Here is a 7,288-nt window from a genome sequence, read left to right on the forward strand (position 1 = left end):
GAATAGCATATGACCTCACCTATAAGTGGAATCTAATCAACAAAACAAACAAGCGAGCAAAATACAACCAGAGACATTGAAATAAAGAACAAACTGACAGTAATCAGAGGGAAGAGGGGAGGGAAATAGCGTGGGAAAGAAGGGAAAGGGTTGTAAATGAACATGTATAAAGGTCACATGGACAAAGCCAAAGGGGGTAGGTTTGAGGGTGGGAGGTGGGAATGTATGGGGGTGGGCACTGTGGGGTGAAAATGGAGACAACTCTACTTGAACAACAATAAAAAAATAGTGTAAAGTACAGCATAGGGACTATATAGTCAATAAAATATTAATAACCGTGAAGAGAATGAAAAATTTATCTTTTATTTTATGGAAAAAGCCACACAAACTTTTTGGCCAAACCAATACTTAGCTGTTTAATAATCTCTCTCCTCCAGTTAGAGTGTAAGGCTTGAGAGGATAAAGGCTATATCATTCCTGTTCACTCTTGTAGCTCTGTCTAGCATCCAGCCCAGTATCTGAAATGTAGCAAGTTCTCAGAGTGGCAACACAGCACACTGGCAAAGAAGAGCAGCTTTGCAATTAGGCTGATCTGGCTCCCTCACTTATATGCTGTGTGACGTTGGGAGTTACTTAACTTCTCCAGCCTTTTGTTTCCTGCTTCATTCCGTATAAAATAAGGGTAGTAATATTGTGTACCTCCTGGGATTATTATGACCCATTCAGTGAAACAATGTATGTAAAGCACTTTGCAAATTGCCTGGTACATAGTTGGTATCCATTAAGTGGGAGTTATTCTTAATAATGCAATTATTTGTTGAAGGAATAAATGGATGTCATACTCTGCTTTTTGTTCCCTCTCTTGAGATTATGAAGCCAAAATAACCTAATCGAGTTTATTTCTTTATGATTTGAATACTTACGTAATTTCAGGCAAACAAAACCAAACACACATTGGAAAGAGTCCCTTCTCTGTTGGTATGGGTGTTTCTCAGCATTTATGTTGTAGTTAAACATTACAGCTTCTAGTAAAAAGTTTAAATGCAGTTTGAAGAAAAATGAAGCATAGGAAACAGGTAAGGCCATCCCTCTCATTTTGTCTCCCTCAGAGTATTGGCTGCTAAAATAGCTCACTTGTCAAATCCCTTTGTACTACTGTGAGAAGTGCTAATATAAGATATGTTTTCTGAAAATAACTGTGATGAGGTGTCATGAATTAAGTGCTTTGGTACAGAAGTAATGGAGTTCCCTTCTGAGTAGCATAGCTCAGGATTATAAATTTCCCAGAACATTTATTGCCTTATCTTTACATCTCCTAAAAGGAAATTTGTTTTAGGGTGGGTCTTTATAAAACTAAACATAGTATAAATGCCACATGGAATCTTGGATTAGATCCTGGTCAGATAAAGGACACTAGTGGGAAAAACTGATAATCTGAATAAAGCCTGTCATTTAATAAATAGTATTGTGCTATGTTATTGTCATAGTTTTTTTTTAATTTTAATTGTTGTTCAAGTACAGGTTTTGATCAATGTGCAAAAGGAATGTATAGTGTTAACATTAGGGGAAACTGGGTGAAGGGTATATGGGAACTCTGCTATATTTACAACTCTTCTGTAAATCTAAAATTAGCTCAAAATCTAAAGTTAAAAAAAACACTAAACATATTGATTGAAAGCTAATTCTAGAAAAACCAAGACTAGTCAGGTGTCGAGGCCAGAGTTCCAGAGAGAGAGAATATAGAGATTACCCATATACCCAGATATATGCTAGATGTTTGAATGTAAGCACTGTCCTTGACAAGGTGATGGGGGAAGGGCAAGGTGATATGGCAATAATTTCACAATAACAGATTTTGGGCAGCCTGTCAAAATCAGTTTATTTCTGTGTAAGTTAGTCTGGTTGAAAACACAGCAGCCTGACTTAAATGAGGTCCAAATAAGATGTTTTCCTAACTGTTTATCTTCGAGTTTGGTTGACTGGGTGTTTTCAAGGAATTTATTATTGTGTCCCTAATTCTGAAATGATAATTGTTACCTGAATATGAAAAGAGGAGGAAGAAGAGGAAGGATCTAGCTCATTTTAAAGAATCACCTTATTTTATTTATTTTTTAAATTCTCACCCAAGGATGTTCACTAATTTTACAGAGAGAGGAAAGGAAGAGTGGGGAGAGAGGGAGAAACAGACAGACACATCAAGAAATATCAATGTAAGAAAGAAACATTGATCAGTTGCCTCCTATATTCACAAACCTCAACTGGGCAAAGAATTCACAACTAAGGTATGTTCCCAGATTGGGGATTGAACCCACAGCATTTTGGTGTATGGGACAAATGAGCCTCCCAGCCAGAACAAAGCACCAGTCCATTTTAAAACACCAACCCCCTTAACATGAAGTTTTTCTCTGTTCTGAATCATACAATTTACAGAGATAACTCCTGTGTCATTTTAATAGGAATATCTCAGTAACCGAGCATGACCAGCATGACAATTTTAAAAGTGTGATTATTTTTAAAATTATATTTTATTGATTATGCTATTACAGTTGTCCTCATTTTTCCCCCTTTGCCCTGCTCCACTGAGCAAACCCCATTCCCTCAGACAATGCCCCTGACATTGTTCATGTCCACAGGTCCTGCATAAGTTCTTTGGCTGCTCCATTTCCTACACTGTACTTTACATCCCGATGGATATTCTGTAACCTCCTATTTGTATTTCTTAATACCCTCACCCTTTCACTCATTCCCCCACACTCTCCTCCCATCTGGCAACCATCAAAAGGCTCTCCATACCATGATTCCGTCTCTGTTCTTCTTGTTTGCATAGTTTATTTTTTAGATTCAATTGTCAATAGATATGTATTTATTGCCATTTTATTGTTAATAGTTTTGATCTTCTTTTTCTTAAATAAGTACCTTTAGTATTTCATATGATAATGGTTTGGTGATAATGAACTCCTTTAATTTTCTCTTGTCTGAAAAGCTCTTTCCCTGCCCTCTGTTTATAAATGATGGCTTTGCTGGGTGGAGCAATCTTGGCTGTAGATCTCTGCTTTTCATGACATTGAATATTTCTTGCCAATGCCTTCTAGCCAGCACAGTTTCTTGTGGGTAATCAGCTGACAATCTTATGGGAACTCCCCTGAAAGTAACTAACTTCTTTTGCTGTTTTTGATTCCCTTTTTAGCCCTGGCTGGTGTGGCTCAGTGGATTGAGCACCTGCCTGCAAACCAAAGGGTCACCACTTCTATTCCCAGTCAGGACACATGCCTGGGTTGTAGGCCAGGTCCCCAGTAGGTGAGCACATGAGAGGAAACCACATATTGATAATTCAGTCCCTCTCTTTCTCTCTTCCTTACCCTCTCCAAAAAAATTAAATTAAAAAAATACTCCCTCTTTAACTTTGGCATTTTAATTATGATATGTCTTAGAATGGGCTTCTTTGCATTTATCTTGCTTGGGACTCTCTCTGCTTCCTGGACTTGCATGTCTATTTCCTTCACCAAATTTGGGAAAGTTTCTTTCATTATTTTTTCAAACAGATTTCCAATATTTTGCTTTTTCTCTTCTCCTTGTGACACCCCTAAGATGTGACTGTTGGACTTCTTGATGTTGTTGCAGAAGCTGGTTATATTATCCTAATTTTTTGATTCATTTTTCTTCTTGTTTATTCTTTTTTTAATATATTTTATTGATTATGCTATTACTGTTGTCCTATTCCCCCACTTCACTCCCCTCCACCCTGCACACCCTCTCCCACCCACATTCCCCCCCTTTAGTTCATGTCCATGTGTCATAAGTTCTTTAGCTTCTACATTTCCCATACGACTCTTACCCTCCCCCTATTTTCTACCTACCATCTATGCTACTCATTCTCCGTACCTTTTCCCTCTCTCTCCTCCTCCCATTCCCCTGTTGCTAACCCTCCATGTGATCTCCATTTCTGTGGTTCTGTTCCTATTCTAGTTGTTTGCTTAGTTTCTTTTGGTTTTTGTTTTAGGTGTGGTTGTTAATAATTGTGAATTTGCTGCCATTTTATTATATATATTTTTAATCTTCTTTTTCTTAGACAAGTCCCTTTAACATTTCATAAAATAAGGGCTTGGTGATGATGAACTCCTTTAACTTGACTTATCTGCAAAGCACTTTATCTGCCCTTCCATTCTAAATGAAAGCTTTGCTGGATAGAGCAATCTTGGATGTAGGTCCTTGCCTTTCATGACTTGGAATACTTCTTCCCAGCCCCTTCTTGCCTGCAAGGTTTCTTTTGAGAAATCAGCTGACAGTCTGATGGGAACTCCTTTGTAGGTTACTGTCTCCTTATCTCTTGCTGCTTCTAGGATTCTCTCCTTCATTTTTACTTTGGGTAATGTAATTATGATGTACCTTGGTGTGTTCCTCCTTGGGTCCAACTTCTTTGGGATTCTCTGAGCTTCCTGGACTTCCTGGAAGTCTATTTCCTTTGCCAGAATGGGGAAGTTCTCCTTTATTATTTGTTCAAATAACTTTTCCACTTGTTGTTCTTCCTCTTCTCCTTCTGGTACCCCTATAATTCGGATGTTGGATCATTTAAAGATGTCCTGGAGGTTCCTAAGCCTCTCCTCATTTTTTTTTTGAATTCTTATTTCTTCATTCTTTTCTGGTTGTATGTTTCTTTCTTCCTTCTGGTCCACTCCACTGATGTGAGACCCAGCTTTCATTCCATCACTATTGGTTCCTTGTGCATTTTCCTTCATTTCACTTATTGTAGCCTTCATTTTTTCATCTAATTTGTGACCAAAATCAACCAATTCTGTGAGCATCCTGATCACCAGTGCTTTGAACTGTGCATCTGATAGGTTGGCTATCTTTTGGTCTCCTAAAAGTACTGATTGTGAAGCTTTCAATTCTGTTTGAGTCATCTCCCCCTCCCCTTTTTCTGGTTGCACCTGTTTCGTGTGAGAGGCGGAGCCTTAGGTGTTCACCAGGGCGGGGCACTCCAGTTGCTGGGTTGTGACGCTGTGTGTGGGAGCGGGGTCCAAGAGGGAACAAATGGCACTTGCTCTGTTGTCTGTTGGACCTCAGTCCCTTCCGCCACTTTCCCTGGTCAAACTGGGCCCCTCTGGTGCCAATTCCCATGTGGGTGGGCTTGTGTACCCTGTGGGTCTTTCCAACGACCTCTCCTGTGAGGCTGGGAGTCTCTCCCTGGGCCTCAATCCCCACAGGTGTTTTCAATCAGTGTCCTAAGGCTCTATTTCCCAGTGCTGAGATCCTGGGTTGCTCGCAGTGCCTTGCTTCACCATCGCTGCCTCACTGGGTCTGCCCACACCCTGGATGCCTTTCGCACCCAGTCTCAATGCTCTCTGCTCTCAGCGCCGTGACCTGTGCCCAGCTGCCTGACTCCGCCCCTCCTACAGGTCTGGATGAACGTATCTATTTTAACTTCTTTGTTGTCTGACTTCCATTCAGATCAATTTTCTGTCAGTTCTGGTTGTTAATTCTGTTTATCAATTGTTGTTGTCCCTGTCTTGGTTGTGCAAGGAGACATAGTGTGTCCACCTATGCCTCCATCTTGGCTGGAAGTTATTCTTTATTTTATTCTTGTTCAGTTACAGCTGTCCTGCCTTTTTCCGCATTGCTCACCCCTACCCCATCCCTCCCCACTTCCACAGTCAATCCCCACCTATTGTCCATGTTCATGAGTCCTCTATTCATGTTCCTTCGCTTGCCTCTTCCCCTTCTTTCCCCCATTACAACCCAGGCCTCCTCCCCTCTGGTAACTGTCGGTTTGTTCTTTATTTCCAGGTTTCTGGTTCTATTTTGCTCATTTGATTGTTTTGTTGATTAGGTTCCACTTATAGGTGAGATCACAAGGTATTTGTTTTCACTGCCTGGGTTATTTCACTTAGCATAATGCTCCAGTTCCATCTATGCTGTTGCAAAGGATAGGAGTTCCTTCCTTTTTCTGCTGTGAAGTATTCCATTGTGTAAATGTACCACAGGTTTTTCATCCACTGATCCACTGATGGGCACTTAGGCTGTTTTTAGCACTTAGCTATTGTAAGTTGTACTGCTATAAATTTGGGGTGCATAGGTTCTTTTGAATTGATGATTCAGTATTCTTAGGATATCATCCCAGCAGTGGGACTGTATCTGAGATTTTCCTGCCTATATTTTCCACTAGGACCTTTATGGTGTCACAACTTATATTTAAGTCTTTAATTGATCTTGAGTTTATTTTGGTGTATGGGGCAAGTTGGTGGTCTTGTTTCATTTTTTTGCATGTACCTGTCCAGATCTCCAATGTCATTTATTGAAGAGGCTATTTTTACTCCACTTTATGTTCCTGTTCCCTTTGTCAAATATTAACTGACATGGGTTTATTTCTGGGCTCTCTCTTCTGTTCCATTGATTATGTGTCTGTTCTTATGCCAGTACCAGACTGTTTTGATTACAGTGGGCTTGCAATACAGTTTGATATCAGGTATTGTGATCCCTCCTACTTTGTTCTTCTTTTTCAAAATTGTTGAGGCTCTTTTGGATCACTTATTGTTTGATATAAATTTTTGAAATATTTTTTCTATATCTGTGAAATATGCCATTTGTATTTTGATAGGGATTTCATTGAATCTATAGATGCTTTGGGTAATATGGACATTTTAATGATGTTAATTCTTCCAATCCATGAACACCATATATGCTTTCACTTACTTGTGTCTTTCTTAGTTTCTTTCTTCAGTGTTGTGTAGTTTTGTGAGTACATGTCTTTACCTCCTTGGTTAATTTTCTTCCTAAGGATTTCATTTTTCTTGTTGCTATAGTAAATGGGATTTTTCCCATAATTTCTGTTTCTGATATCTCATTATAGTGTACAAAAATGCCTTTGATTTCTGGATGTTTACTTTGTATCCCACTGTTTTGCCAAATTTATTTTTAGGTTGAGTAGTTTTTTTCGTGGAGTCAGTAGGGTTTTCTTTTTTCTATGTACACTATCATGTCATCTGCAAACAGTGACAGCTTTACTTTCTTCTTTCCAATTTGGATGCTTTTTATTTATTATTCTTATCTGATCACTGTGGCTAGGATTTCCAATACTATGTTGAATAGAAGTAGTGAGCCCTAGCTGGTGTAGCTCAGTGCATTAATGCTGACCTGTGAACACAAGGGTTGCTGGTTCAATTCCGGGTCTAGGGCAGATGCTTGGGTTGTAGGTTGGGTCACCAGTGGGAGGTGTGAGAGAGGTAACCACACATTGATGTTTGTGTCCTCTTTCTTGCTCCCTTTCCCTCTCTAAAAATAAATAAACTGT

This window comes from Phyllostomus hastatus, unplaced genomic scaffold (assembly GCF_019186645.2).
Source record: "Phyllostomus hastatus isolate PE091 unplaced genomic scaffold, TTU_PhHast_1.1 phas_scaffold_28, whole genome shotgun sequence".
NCBI lineage: Eukaryota > Metazoa > Chordata > Mammalia > Chiroptera > Phyllostomidae > Phyllostomus > Phyllostomus hastatus.